General features: G+C 42.4%; 1 long non-coding RNA gene across 1 annotated transcript; it reads right to left on the minus strand.

The window, feature by feature from the left end:
• Positions 1-1,929: 1,929 nt before the first annotated feature.
• LOC122225060 lies at positions 1,930-15,621 on the minus strand. Its single transcript, XR_006205097.1, has 3 exons — positions 14,028-15,621; positions 6,499-6,671; positions 1,930-2,251 (listed from the first exon to the last, which is right to left on the minus strand). It is a non-coding gene; the product is annotated as an uncharacterized LOC122225060 (long non-coding RNA).
• Positions 15,622-15,735: the final 114 nt, after the last annotated feature.

A 15,735-nucleotide genomic window follows, 5' to 3' on the forward strand; every position in this document is an offset into this window, starting at 1 on the left:
TTAAAGGTGCCAAATGCGCTGAGGGTTCGAGAAACTTTATCTCCACTACATCAACCCATCAACTTTGGGGGAGACTGGCAATTAGCGCGAGGCACAGATTCAGTTTGTTCTTACGTAGACACTGTCATCTGGCGTCAGGAACAGGATGCCTCAGTACACACTGCAGTAAACACGATTCCAAATTGTGAAGAAGGGCCTCGGGGGTTCCTCATGGATGCCACCAACAGGGACCAGTCCAACCCTCACAACTGGTGGGATTACCGAGCAGCCGGGGAAGGGGTGAGGCAGAGAGAGCAGGTGTCCTCGTGTGCCCTTGATAGGTTGGCATTTCTCAAATTTGGGCTGGAAAGTATGTGCAAAAAAACTAAAACATACTAGCGTGATGTATCTATAAAAAAACCCATAAAGCCAGTTTTGTTGTCCCTAAAATGAATGTTAGTCATTTTAGGGAGTAATTTTTCTCACTTGTGAACACATACCTGCTCATTCACCTAAAACTGTAATAATTCCAGCTGGAAGAATGGCATGCTATATTCATGGGGCCACCGCCAATTTCAGGCAAATGTGAAATTCTGTTAAGGGGAGGGTAATGAGGGTATTCAAATAAGTTGCCCGGTTGGGACAGGAAGGTGAGTCAGACCTGCTGTCCCTTTTACTCTCTTAGTCCATCATACCTTCATCAGATGCCAGGTACTGGGTGTCGGCAGAACCAAAGCAGCCACCACTCCATTTGCCAAAGCTATGGCTTCAATAGCTGCTTCGTGCCAGATGACGACAAGTGAGCATTTAAGCACTGTTTTACCACTGGGTAGACTACTAGTTTTCTATTCTCTGACGGCATCCAGGGTTTTACTACCTTCAGTCCATCCAGGTTACATAACCTATCTCAGATTTCCATCCTTGGGAGTCTAACACCTACAGCCATTTCTGGTACCAGATGTTACATCCATCAGGGCTGATGGGTATATGACAGGACTTCTTTAACAATTTTTGAGAGATTTAAAACAGGGAATTATTGGAGGATCCAGAGAACCTGGCTGTGAAACTGGCCTCTGAGATTGATTTCTAGAATAACACTGTAGAGGAACTACAGTTGGCTCCTAGAGGAACTACTGCCTCTATCATAAGGAGAATGATGGAGGCCAAGAATGCACTACAGGGGCTCTTGTGCACAGGTTCATATAGAGCCTGTAAGGTCAATACCAGCAACACAATGCCTCCTAGGTTACAACCTTCCCTGCCTAGCTTAAGACTGATTCAAGTCTTGCCAGCTGTGGCTGATTGCACAACCAAAATCACATCTGAAATTGTAGCGGCAAGGCTAGGTAGGAAATGCCATTTTTAGTTTTCCAGTCTCTGCAGCACAAAAGAAAGCATACTTGAAGGAGGTGACCAGCAGATGTGGAAGGATAAATCTAGAGTATTTACTTCCCCACCACCATGACTTCCAGCTAAGTTCTCAAATTATGAATCAACTCGCTACACGTTTGGTGAGATCTTTCTGCACACAAAGCACTTTAGAGGGCCCAGAGGTGTATGAGTTGTGTCTAAATGAAGATGTTCCCTGATTTCACAAAATACGTGACTTAATGCACCAGAATGAAGTTTCTCCTTCAAAGGGGAACTCTTTGCAGAAGTTACACGATACAGTCTTTCCTCGGAACTTTTTTGGATCTCTGATGATGGCCTGAACTTCATGAGCACACACTCATATGTATGCTTGAAAGGATCACAATTTTAAAGTCATACCTGCCAGAGTACTATCTCATGCTTACTATGTACCAGGCACTGCGCATGTTCTTTACGTACATTCTTATTTCAGCTGCACAACAAATTGCACTGGAAAGTAGGTGCTATTAGCCTTTCCATTTTACTATAAGAAATACAAACTCAAAGTTAAGTGACTTTACCAAAGTTTTTGAAGTGTCATGTGAGAGATGGGAATTGAGGGCCTCGTGGCTTCAGAGACCTTTCTCTTCCTGTAACATTGCGTTCTATTTCTTAATTAAGAGGATGGAGCTTTTCTTCTTGCCTCCTAGCCCACCAGGTGCGGATCCCTGTGACTTTTGACTCTTTCCACACAGGGCATCCTTTCTTAGTGCACAAAGATGTCTTTGAGTTGGTTGCTCTTGCTGAAGAAATTCAGGTGAATGCACTCAGGGATCTGTAGCTGCCTATGGAGAAGGAGCAGGAACATTCCAAATCATGGCTTTGTTACTCTGGCATATCCCAAGCTTCTCCAGGTGGCTGCCTAGGGCGGGGAGAGTAATCAGCTATGTATACTAAACATAGAATATATAATCAATAATTACCAAGATTTATAAGGTGAGGCATTCTTATTTAAAATTTAGATATGTTACTTTGTTAGTACACCTTAGTAATATTCAGCCTCTGTTCTCACATTACATATAATTTGTTCCCTCTATGCATTCTCCTTTCTTGATACAATATAGTTTTGAGGTTGAATACATGAGCTCACTTTAGTTTAGATTCCTCAGATGCTGGCTAGTAGTGGGAACTTGACCCTCTTATGCTTCATTTTTCTCCTTAGCAAAATGATGATAATAGTAGAACCTATCACATAAGGTTATTCACAGAGTTGTTGAACAGATTAAATCTGGTGATCCACTAAAAACATGGGCATACTTTCTGGTAAATAGTAAACAGAGTAAATATGAGATATTATTAATTATACATAATTTAAAAAACTCTGTACTAGAGCTCTGAAAGTTCTCACTTTTGTGAACTCAACAAAAATTTATTGAATGTTGGGGATTGGAGAGGAATCAGATATGGGTCTCAGCCCTCTGGTTGCACCGTGTTGGGGAGGAGACAGATCTGTAAACAACAAATCAATGGAGGTAAGTCTATAGCATCCATCGTCTGACATAACTGTCATGGCTACAATCCTGGGATCAGAGTGACTGGACACTTCTATTTGGCCAAAATGTCTGCAGACACTTCAAAAAGGTGATGCTACAGATAAGTCTAGAAAGATGGCTTCCAAAAAATGGAAAGAAAAGGAATTCTAGGCAGAAAGAAAAGTAAGAACAAAAGCAAACTGGGTCACCTGGGTGGTTCACTCATTTAAGCATCTGACTCCTGATTTCAGCTCAGGTCATGATCTCACGGTTGGTGATATTGAGCCCTGCATTGCGCTATTAACATGGAGCCTGCTTGGGATTCTTTCTCTCCCTCTCTCTCTCTTTCTCTCTCCCTCTCCCCTTATCTCTCTCTCTCTCTCTCTAAATAAACATTTAAAAAAATAATAAAAGCAAACTAACATGAAGGGAACCATAGGCAGTGGGGCAAATCACAGGCATGGGGTGGGAAGCAGATAGATGTAGAGTCTGGTGGGAATACACTGTCAGCTAACACTGCTATAAACTGTATAAATCCCCATGCTCCATGTGGCCCAGTCCCTGTACAGAGTCACATTCAAAGAAAGAGTCTAGTTACCAAGAGGTAATCAGTGGCAATCAAATTTTTCCCAGTGATCTTACTTAAAAATACCAAAGGGTAGGAATACAGTTGACTCCAAGATTTCCTAATATTATTGTTTAGGTTTGCGTCGCTCTCCCCGAAGTCTCACACTCAGCACCTATGAAACATCTTGCCCCTTCCTCTGTTCCCCAAGTCTTTACATGCATGTTTCATTGCCATGTTCCTCCTTTCTCTACCTCAGCATAACCATCCCCTGGGCACCTGCTCTGCTCACATCTGCCGGCCAGTCCAGGGGGGGCAAGTATGGAGTTTCCAACCTTGGTGTGCTATAGGACAGCACAGAAGAGGCACTAACATGCTGCCAGCTCACATGGTTTTGAGGAAAAAGAGGCTACGTCTGGCTCAGTGGCTCATAGAAGGCCTCAGGAAGCAGATGGTCCATGACTTGGAATTATACTACTTGAGAGGATTTGGATAGACAGAAAAGGAAAAAGAGGCCATTTGTAGGGAGAATGATGGAGGCTAATAGATCCAACATTGATACACCATCTCTGTGCATTGGGGATGATTGCGTTCTCTTTGGCCCCAGCATGTGTGTGGTGCAGATTTTTGAGGAACCTTAGCATTTTGGAGGTGGAAGGCACTTCAGATATTCTGCTGTCCTTCCCCCTGGATTTAGAGATGAGATTAAGGCCCAGAGAGAAAAAAGAACACATAGACTTTTGCTTAAAATTCCAAAACTTGCTCTGAGAATCATTTCTTTGACCAGAGTCACAATCTAGCTTCAGGACTCCTGGGAAACTGCTATTTCTAGTGATGAGTGTGAATCTAGAGGCACATAAGCGTATCCAATAGGTAAACATGGTCTTTTGTGTTTGTGTTCTTTTTCAAAAGGATTGACTCTCTGGGGTATGTGCTTCCAGATCCACTGTGCCAGGGATGGAACTGGAGGGAAAGGCAGTGTGGAGTGAGAGTTTTCAGGATTGGGGTTGATTCTAACTCTACCTGGGCTCTGTCACTTTTGATATTGTGGGTCAGGTTACTTAGCCTCCTGGCCTCAGTTTCCCAGCCTGTAGAATGGAGTGTGCAATTGCACCTTCCTCTCTGTGTTGTTGTAGGGATCCATTGAGATGATGTTCACGCAGCCTTAGAAGAGGGACTGGCACTGAGTCTCCACTTAGTCAGTGGTAACTAATATTATTAGTTCTGTTGAACAAACACATTCTGCCGGCGCCTTGCAGCAAAGACATCCTAATATGCTCAGAGTCCATTTCAATCTTATTTATTGGGCTTATCTTTTCTTCTGAGCCATGGTCAGTATTTACAGCAAGAGGTTGCGTTGGCAGCAGTAACATTGATTGTGGGGCCACCTGTGGTCTTTCGGCTGTCCCTTCCTCAACATAGCCATGCCACACAGCCCTCAGGGGGACAGCAGGGCCCTGCCAAGTGCACCTGGCATGGAGCGTGTGGGCAGCAAGGCTGGCACAGTCCCTGTCCTGGCTGGGCAAGGTAAGCCAGCAGATGTTGGCTCCGACACAGACGTTGCCCAGGAGAGAAGCAGCCACTGGTGTCAGGATTTGCTAATTGTGTTGCCTCCTGGCACAGCATTCTCATGCAGCTCTGAAATAGCTCTTGCAGTTAGAAAAGGACCCTTCCTGCCTTTCATTTTGTGGCAATTTCTTTCCCAGGGACAAAGCCTGGCTCAGTGACGAGATCTGGTTTTCAGAAAAGGCTCTTGTGCTGTGCCCAGTTTTCCAGCTGGGCTGCTCTCTAGACTCGAAAGAAAATTGACTTGGCCAAGTTCACCTGGCAAGCCTATTCACTCAGCAGGCTCTCCCCCTACCTCCCCACTTTGGACACCAGTTTCTTCCACTAAAGCTTCTCTCTTAAAGGCAAGACTCACTGGCCATTTAGTTCCTTCCCTGCCAGAGAACTCACAAAAACACATATGCATCTTTTTATCTAATATGTTTACTATGATATTTCTCCTTCCCTATTTTAATCGAGGCTGTGTTTCACAGTGAAAAGGGATATCCTTTGCTATTAGAAATCTTGATTATGAATACTTTGCCACAGCCTAGTTTTGTGACCTTGGACAAGTGATGTAACTTCCTGGGGCTCAGTCGTCCTGTGTCTCAAGGGTGGATTGTGCATCTTACCCCTTCGTGTTGCAAAGATTAAAGGAGTTAAGTTATGTAAATTACTTGATACTGTGCCTAGAGCATCATAAGTTCTTATTAAATGTCCCTGCTATTATTTCATGTAACTAGTCGCAGAACAAATAAAGTCGCATCTCGTTTAATAGTGCAATTAATTTGTCAAGCTCCCCATATGCCCAGATTACAAAGAAGCCCAGAATTTCCTACTGGGGCCCTCTCCACTGCCCTGGAATGGTCCAAGAGTATTTAATCAGCACAAAGGAGGCAGTTCTGCTGCCTGGAGAATCCAGAACCCAGACCTGGAGAATCCAGTCAGTAGGTTGACCCCCATTTCCTACTCTTGCTTCACACAGGCTTGACTGAAAACCTGGCCCCGTGTCATCCAGTGAGTCAGTGAATTGCTGTTTGATGTCAATGCTGGTCCAGCAGTGGGTTTTCCAGAATGCAGAGGTGGAAGGCAAGGCAGTCTCCTTCCCTCATGGAGCGCAGGTCAGTAGTCTGGCATGCTGCCACAGGCTGTTCTTCAGAGACAGCCACACTTGAACTGCAGGTACCAGATGCAAGTGCTGATCCTTGTGTGGGCTGTAGCTGGTTAGTTCAGACTTACTGGTGCTGAGGGACACTGTAATGGGGGTGTATGCAGACCTAGAAACCAGATGGTCTGTGTTCTAATGCAGGTGTGTCCTATGAATGTTTGGGCAATTTATTTGACCTGGTCTGTTCTCCAGCCCCATCCATATCTGAAAAGTGGGAGTCCTGATAGTAACTCATAGGGTAGTAGGGAAGATTAAATGTTTGGATACACGCAAAGCACAGAGAACAGTGCTCAGCATATACAAAGTACACCGTAGTTGTGAGTTACATAAATGGGAGTCCTAGATCTATCGCTGCTGACCTGTGTGACCATGGGCATTCAGTCTCCAACTTTGGCTTCTGTATATGTAAAATGAAGCAGATGGAAATATAACCATATCTGAGTCAGGAGATCTGGTTTCTGGTCCCGATCTGCCCTAATTAGCTCTGGATATTGGCAAGCAATTCTATTTCATAGAACTTCAGTATCCTCACCTATAAAACAAGAGAGCAGGATTAAATCATCTCTAAAATTCTATTAGGCAAAAGATAGATGTTTCTATTATCTTAGTATATTGCTATGTACTGGTCAATATCAGTGATCCTTTAAATCCATAATGCAGTTTTTATTGTTGATATATAATTATGATTATTTCTTGGGGTTGAATCAGTTGGGAAAATAAAGTCTCATATTCTATGTGTAACAACCCTATGAGAGAATAATATTGATGGGAACCACTAACGCTGCTTTAGTGCTTACCATGTGCCAAGTTCTGTGTGAAATAAATGCTCTACTTCACTTAGTCTCACAGTAGCCTTCTGAGTTAGGGATTACTATCCTTACTTATTCCCACCGCTCAGATAAGGACACCGAGGCTCACAAGTTTAAGTAACATGCTCAGTGCTACACAAATGGCAGACGGTGGAGCTGGGATTCAAGGATGGCCCTATGTGACCCATAAGTACATGACTGTTCTGCAGACAGTTATTAATGAACCTACCTCACAGAGAAGACTCTCGGACTCATTCAGCAAATAATGTGCCCAAGTTCACTTATAAGTTAGAGGCACGGCTGAGACCAGGCTTTCTCTCGCCTCATCTGCAGCCTCCCAAACCCGCTTGCTTGTGAATCAATGAATACAAATGAGAGCTGATTTGTATTCATTTCCAGCTAACCAGCAGATTTACACTCTCTCTGTTGCACACCTCCAAGAAACACATCCTCATGCATATACCATCAGGGTTTCAGGGACCTGTTCTCTCTCTCCGATTCACTCCCTGGTCCTGGGAAACTAAGATCATAGCCCTGTCTGTGAGCATATCAGAACCAGACTCCAGCAATAGCCACAGTCAACACCAGTAGAACAGTGGTAAACACTATTGCTTTACCTGGAAGGGAAACCAGAGACGGAGGTCCCTAAGTGTGGATGACACAACCACTCAAGGTAGAACATAGCATGATCAATCTCCACCGGGAGAAGTTGTGTGAATTTGAAGGTAGGTATGTTAGCTGACTTAAAACACTGCACCATGTCAGAGGACACCCATTCTTAAATTCTTGAGTGGTGGAAATTGAGCCAGTGGACAGATGACAGAGGGATCCCACTAGGCTGCACCTGCCTGTCGATAGCCACTGCAATATCTGTTCTACCTGGGCCAGTAAGGGTAACTTTGACTTCAACAAAGAGAAATCCCCACACACGAAGAATTAAATAATGAAGTCATCGGAAGCTATGGGTGGGAGGGGTTCAGGCATGGAGCTGTTAGGAGCTCAATAATACACTGATACCCAGGTCCTTTCATCTATATTCTGCTGCCAGTATCAATAGCTTTGCCTGAGGTCTGACCTCTTATTGTTATTGTCACAAAGTGGCTGCTGGTGGCAATCAGGACTATACACTTTCGTATTCAGCTCCATGAAGGAAAGAGAAACCCCTCTTTCCAAAACACAGAATATGATCTTTCCATCTTTCCTTTCTATTTGATTGGTTCAAGTTAGGTTATGGCCTAACCCCAGGCCAATAGCAGTCACCAGGGGGAGTTCATGCACTGATTATATTAGGCTAATCAGAGGTTAACCATAGAAATTATGCCAGGATAGAGTGGCTTCCTCTGAGTCACATGGATTGCATGGCCAGTGAGTAGACACATGAATAAAATGTGGTTCCTATTGGAAAGGTGGAAGGATTGCAGGGTAGCTGACAGTGTTCATTACAGTTCCCTTCCTACAACATAACAGTATTGGAACCCTTGACTTATGCTCAATCACCATGTTTCGTTATCCTGGACCCATGAGTTAATTAGGTTCTAATCCTGTCTCCTCAGTAAGTCTCATGACTTCTGCTTGATTGGCTGGAATAGAAGCTTTCTCTCTTCCTCTCTGTAATGGTAGTTTGTGGCTAGAAGGCTCTAGATATGCTCTTGCCATTTTTTCCCACCACAAGGCAAAAGCAGCCCAAGGAAGATGTCAGGACACAGAGGATTCCTGAAAAATGGTACAGAACTCTGAGGACACCATGGACCTCTGACTCAAACTGTACCTAGAACTCACCTGAGCACTGAACCTCTCAATCACGGAGTCAACCAATTCTCACTATTTTTAAATCCAACCTCAGTTTTGCTTTCTGCTTCTTACAACATGAAGAATCCTTATTGACACAGCAGAATCGAGTTCAATTCAATGAAAATGTTTCTAATCATCAGAGCTGCTTCCAAAATAAAGCAGGCCACCTCCTGTTCTCCTCTGTCTTCCATCACTTGGAGGTGTTCATGCAGAGACTGGCCAACCATCTGTCCAGGATGCTATAAAAAGGATTTCTACATTGGTGGGAAGCTGAAAAACCACCTTCTAAGAACCCTTCCAATTCCGATATGCTAATACCCCTATTAAGCCAAGAAGAATGTGGAAGGTATGCAGAAACATGCATAGGAGAATATAAATCAAAGTTACTTGGATGAGAGTCTTTCTCTCTGAAGTAAGACTACAGAAGAAGCATGATTCAGTCATTTGTTCTTTAATTCAGTCATTTGTTCTTTGATTCACTTTTATTCAACAGATGTATATTGATCTCCGAATATGTGCTAAGCACTAAAGATTGAGAAATAAATAAAAACTAAGAGCCTGTTTTCACAGCGTTGACTTTCTAGTGGTCATGGTAGAGTGGAAAGATGTAGACTTTGATTCAGAAACACCTGAATGACAGTTATAGCCTCTACTAGACATGTAACCTTGGGCTGGCTTCTCTGATCTTCAATTTCTTAACTAGTTAAGTAGGAGCTATAACACCTACTTTTTACAGTAGCATGATGGTTAAATGAGATAATGCATACATGTAAAATACCTGGTAAAGACCAGGAACAAAGCAGTTAATAAATAGTATTTCCCTTCCACAGCTAGAGCACTAATGGCTATATTTTCAAGGGAAAACACCAACATTTCATCTTCTGCATGAATTCCAAGAAGCTCAAGTATAATAGAGAGCAGAAGGCCATGCAGAGAGAACTCTGGAAAAAGTTGATTTTAAATGGATCAGATCACCATAATTTGAAGGAGAGAATGAAAAGTGTCTAAGTTGATTCATTCATTTAACAAAAATGCATTGAGTATCTCCAATGAGTTAGCAAGTATTCTAGGTTCTTGGGACCTATAGCAGTGACCCAAACAGAAATGTTGCTTCTCTCATTGGGCTTATATTCTACTGGGAGTAGAAAGACAGGGAATAAAATATGGGGGAAATTCTCATAATGCTGCACTAAATGCCACTTTGGCCAATTTGGCACTAAATGCCAAATAAAATGGTGGTAATAACTGGTACTAAGGAAATAAAGAGGAAATAGATCCAAGGGTTCGAGTAGCCAGAGAAGCTTTGAAGGGTTATTTGGGGAATAACTCCTTAGACTGTGGATGATGATATGTAGAGCGTGGCGTCTGTATCTGAGAATCATGCAAAGAGATTGCAGGCCAGGGGCACGTTGATGAACCAAGCCAGGAAGCGTGGAGAGTAGGATCATTTTATAATTGAATGGAAGGGTTCAGCTGAGTTCAAATCCTGGCTCTACTAATTAGCAGGTCACTTTGAGCAATTTGTAAACTAGGTCATAGAGTTGAGCTAAGGGTTCATTGAGAGGAATCCTATAAAGTGCTCAATGCATAGCAAGCTTGCAATACATTACTATTATTGTTGTTTTTGTTTTGTTATCATGACATCAAGGCACGTTAACCAAGTGTCTTCATTTCCTATGGCTTTTTATAACAAATTACCAAAAATGTAGCAACTGAAAACAATGCCCACTTGTTAACTCAAAGTTTTGTGGTTCAGTAGTCTGGATGTGCTTAGCTGGGCTCTCTGCTTAGGATATCACAAGGTTGAAATGATAATGCCAACTGGGCCAGGCAGATATCTAGAGACACTATGGAAGAATCCACTTCCAAACTCATCTAGATTGTTGGGAGTGTTCAGTTCCTTTGGTTGCAGGGCTGAGGCTCCCATTTCTTTGCTGCCAGGACCACTCTCTGCTCCTAGAGGCTGCCAACATCCCTTCTCACATAGCCCCTCCATCTCCAAACCAGCCACATTGTGTCAAGTCCTTCTCACACTTTAAATCTCTCTGATTTCCTCTTATACCACAAGCCAGAGAAAACTCTGCTTTCAAAGAGCTCATGTGATTATGTTAGGCCCACCCAATCTATCTCAAAGTCAACTTTGTAACCTTAATTACATTTGCAAAATGTCTTTTGTCTTATAACCTAACATGGTGATATCTCACCATATTCACAGAGGAGGGAATTGTATGTGGGAGAAGTCATTGGGGGTCATCTTAGAAGTCTGCCTACCATACCAAGTAAAGACTTCTCAAGGAGATAATTTGTGTGACACAGAACGTGGTGGGGAAAAGAAGCAAACTGGAAGATAGGACAGCTAAGATTTGAGCAGCCATGCTGAAGTCACACTCAGTTAACACCTAGCCTTTCTCGAACATATCGCTGGACTACTGTCCTCATCCAGGACTTGAGCAGCCTATGATATTCCAAGTCAGTTATATGGGTCCACTAACCAATCCACTGAGAATGATTTGGGTTCCTATTATATCACCCTATGTTTACTTCCAATGTTACACTTCCAGTGTTAATTTCAGACATGATGAATGTGCCTTCTTCAATTCATTGAGGAAAAGATTAAATAGGACAGAGATACAGAGGGAGATGGTCACCTAGGCCCTGATGACTTCCTCCAGGCTTATGGGAACTGTTACTCAGCATCCTGTGGTTATAGTTAAACAATTCCATAATTATCTTCCTAACCTTACTAACATCATAACCTATGTTCTGTCTTTGCTCCTTGCATATCCTGATCAGTTCCTTGATGGAGCCTAGTTATCCTCTTTCTGCTGAAGTTCCCTCATCTTGCCTCTTCCAGCCCTGCTCTATTCCCTTCAACATGGGGCACCAGCAGCCTTGGCTGGGTATTGGCAAGTTTTAGCAGAATTGATGCTGTCTTGGTGGAGCATTAGCAAGATTGTGGGAGCAGGACAGGAGGTAAGTTGTAAGATGCCACTTGGTGATGAGACAGCTAATCACAGAGAACACCACTGGACAGAGGACACCACTGGACTCCACTGGCTTATTTGTAAAGAACGTGGAGAGTACTATGGCTCCTACATTACAGTCGAGGATGAAGCCAGAGAAAGAGTGCATTCTGTCTCTGTTAGTGGGTGTCTGTTTGGAATCATGGTTGGGTTACTGAAGCCTAAGAAATCCTGGGGACACGACACATGGAGATAACAACATGTGTCCCACAAAGAAATTATTTGAGGATTAAATGAGATCATGGATTTAAGTTCAGACGCAATTCCTGGACCATGGAAGACACCAGTAACTTGCTTATGAGGCCAGGAGACTTGTGCTCATTTAAAAAAGTAAATGAAATTTTTTATTCTTTTTTTAAATAATTTGCACCCATTTTTAACTGCTAATACCCTGTTGACTAAAATTTGACCTTTCTTTTTTAATGAAGTGTTTTTCTGAAAGAAAAGAGAAACAGGAAAAAATAAAGAGTATGATTTTTTTTCATCATTGCATCAAAATTTTGCAGCTGATCCCAAATAACCAGCCTGTTTCTTCCTTGCATATCTTCTTACCCCAAGCATATCTAAAGAAGTCCTTTTTTACTAGAATACTTAGGAATAGATAGACCAGTGAAACAATATAGATAGTCCAGAAATAGATTAAAGTATGTGTGAGAATTTAATATATGATAAAGGAGACATCACACATCAATAAGAAAAGGAAGGATTATTTAGCAAATGGTGCTGGGACCCCTGGGTAGCAATTTAGGAGGAAAAAATCAATTTTAGGCCCTTACTTAACATCATGCAGAGAAATCAATTCCAGATGGGTTAAATAATTAAATATAAAAATATCAAATCTCAGAAAAACTAGAGAAAAAAGAAGAGTGAATAAGAATTAAATCCCCAGAGGAGTAAGAACTTTCTAAGCTTAGACCAATAGAATAAAGCACAAAGAGGATTAACAGATTCAACCACTTACAATTTAATTTTTAAAATCCTGACACACAGACATACAAAAGCTAAAATCAGACCTGAAATAACAGTTGCAGCAAATATTAACAAAGTATTAATTTTTCCTATAAATGGCTCATATCAATCAATATAAAATAACACTACTAGCTAGCTCAATAAATGGGAGAAGGCAGAAAATTCACATATGAGGAAAATATATCTGATAAACAAATGTGGGGAAAGATACAAGCTCACTAGCAATTAAGAGAATGGTAAATTTTTAGAAATCAAGTATGGATTGTAAGACAGAATTGGCAAAATTATTTTTAAATACAAATATTCAATATTGGTAAAAGTATAAAAAATGATCACACTTATCTACTGCATGGTATGAATTTATGTAATGCTTTCACAAAACATTTTCATAATTTGTACTAAGACACTTGAAAAGACTTCAGATAATTTTTAAGGGGCATTTCAATTTTCAGAATCTAAGCTAAAAATATGTTGAAATGTTAGATCAAGAAGAGACACAGAAGACACATTAGCGAGAGGCTCTCTGCAGCATAATTCAAAATAATAATTATAAGTAACATTAACGACAAGGAGGAAATGGAGTTAATTATGATATATTCACCCATGCTTGTAGGGTGTTGGTAGGTAAATCAGTCATGGTTCTGGAAGGAAATGGGCGATGAGTTTACATTAGAATGACTTGAGGGGCACCTGGGAGGCTCAGTCCGTTGAGCGTCATGATCTCGCAGTCTGTGAGTTCGAGCCCCTCGTTGGGCTCTGTGCTGACAGCTGAGAGCCTGGAGCCTGCTTCGGATTCTGTGTCCCCCTCTCTCTCTGCCCCTCCCCCGCTCATGCTCTCTCTCTCTGCCTCTCAAAAGTGAATAAAGATTTAAAAAATTTTTTAAAAAAATAATGACTTGAGACAGGTTCAAGAAGGAAACTATTTACAAAGGCATGGACAGAGTATAGGAAAACTTATGATAAGGAGCTAGTAACAGAGCTCTTGCTACCTCTAAGTCTAATAAGGTGTGGGAAAGGGGCAAGGAAAGTAGTATGGAGAGGTCCATCTTGATAGGAGCTATGACTTCATTAAACCAAGGAACACAGTCATCCTAAAGTCAGTCTCCGTGGAGTGATCCAGGAGAATAAATATTCTAATATCATTCCCCTTCTCCCTATCAACCTTGGAAATAAAAAATAGTGAGTTAATTTACCAGCAAAATGAGTTTATTCAGGAGTAGCAGGATAATTATAATACAGGTCATGCAAAACATGCCCAACCATAGGCAAGTCTTAAGAACACTGAGTGGGCCTTACCTTTAAAGATAAAAGAAGGGAGCTGGAAGGGGCTGTTTGAAATGAAAGTCCATTGGAAGAAAGGGAGGGTTTGGGGGTGTGGCAACTTTTCATTGGCTGAGTTGTGGTGGTTCTCATTGGCTGGGTTGTAGTGGTTCTCACTGGTTGGGTTGTAGTGATTCTCATTTCCTGGGTTGTGGTGGTTCTCACTGGCACCCAAGGTGTGGCTCCCACGTGGCACCATACATGGGACCTTCATAACCATCCCCTCATATTGTCAAGCCAATTCTTCTGAGTAGTGAAGGGACTGGTAAGGTCAGTGAAGACCATGGATATAAGTCCACGACTGTACTTTCTTTGCTGTAAAGCGAGTTTCTCGGTCCACAGAGATGGTGTTTCAGATATCACAGTATGGATAAAGCATAATGTATTTTTGAACTAACAGCACTGTTGCTAAAGAGCAGTTTGAGCTGGGAAGGTTAATCCACCCTCAGAATTTGTGCCTATCCCTATTAGAACAGAGGGTTTCCCTATCTGTTAGAGGAGCGGTTCAATGATATGGTATTTTAACAGAGAGTTGGCCGCTTCTCCCTGGAATGGTGCCATATCTGGAGCCTAGAGTTGGCCTCCGGTCTTGACAAGGTAGGCACCTAGCATGGCACAGCCAGGCCAGCATGGATGAGGGGGAGTCCATGATGCTGAGACCATGCATAACCTCCATCTCTGCTGTCATGCCCACTTCATACATGGGCCCACTGAGCAAGCCCAAGGGTATGTAGGGACTGACATCCACAAGACACTTGTTCTTGTCTAGGTTTGTAAGAGCTTCCTCTGCAATGGATGCCCTCAGATAGGAATCAATGTAGGATATAAGTGTCTTCACTCTCTTTACCGATTCTAGGTTCCAGTTCATCTCTTCCTTACAGATCTCTTTGTCTCCTGTCTTCCAATCTTGTTCTTTCCCTAAAGCAGCCAGCCAACCCATTAGCCATTGCTCATGTGTCGGTGGTGTATATCCGCAGCTCAGACCATCTTTCCTTCCCCATGAATTGGACAACCAGATGTACTGCCTGAGGCTGTTCCCATTGGATTAGTCTCCTTCATTTCTTTCTTTCAGTGACATCCCAGCTTGGGGGAAATGCAGCTGCCATCCACTTCCAGTGTGTACTCTCATACTTTGCAGATCCATCATTAAACCAGGCTCATACTTTTTCTTCCTCCATTAACTGACAATAGGAAATGTCTCATGAAGCCAGAGGTGTGAGTTGAGGAAGAGGTAGCAAAGCAGTAGATGAGACTCTAGGGGAGTCTTACCATCTGTTAGTGCAGCTTATTTGTATCTCCCAGACAATCGGGGCCCCGTTCTGTATATCCCATTTATACTTTATAATGCAAGGCTGCTGTATGTGCCAATTTTATGCTTCGATGTATCAAATAACATCAAGGTCATGATGAGCAGCTCAGGTCTCATAGTCTCTTGGTGTCTGATGGCTAGACATTCAGTTTCTACCAGGGTCCAGTAAATGCTTTTCGAATAGAGAATAATTGTCACAGAAGAAGTCCTCATTACAAACACTAGGAGTCAAGCACCTTTTGGGGCTTGCCAGAGGCTTCATACAGGATCTCTGTTTGCTATACATGTTTTCAATACCATTGGGCCTGCAGCATCACAAAGCTTTGTAATGCTTTACATCACAGACTGGACTTGTTACAGAGCATTATTATGCTC

The sequence above is a fragment of the Panthera leo genome, chromosome B4 (genome assembly GCF_018350215.1).
Source record: "Panthera leo isolate Ple1 chromosome B4, P.leo_Ple1_pat1.1, whole genome shotgun sequence".
Classification (NCBI taxonomy): Eukaryota; Metazoa; Chordata; class Mammalia; order Carnivora; family Felidae; genus Panthera; species Panthera leo.